The following is a 204-nucleotide window of genomic DNA, read 5'->3' as shown; positions in this document are numbered from 1 at the left end:
TAATTTCAGTTCCACCACCCCACCCCCGCCCAAAATAATGCCTGAAATGCTAGCAACGGTAATTTGAAATTTGAGAGTTACTGTTACAAGCTGACATTCTTTCTATACAACTGCCCAGCAGCGTTTTGCAGTGCAGGGTAATTTATTCACGTGTTTTTACATCACCAAATGAGTAAATAAATATGGGTTGTTTTTTTTTCCCCC

The sequence above is a fragment of the Merops nubicus genome, unplaced genomic scaffold (genome assembly GCF_000691845.1).
Source record: "Merops nubicus isolate BGI_N331 unplaced genomic scaffold, ASM69184v1 scaffold9412, whole genome shotgun sequence".
NCBI lineage: Eukaryota > Metazoa > Chordata > Aves > Coraciiformes > Meropidae > Merops > Merops nubicus.
The sequence above is the reverse complement of the archived record's forward strand: the minus strand, read 5'-3'. Positions refer to the sequence as shown.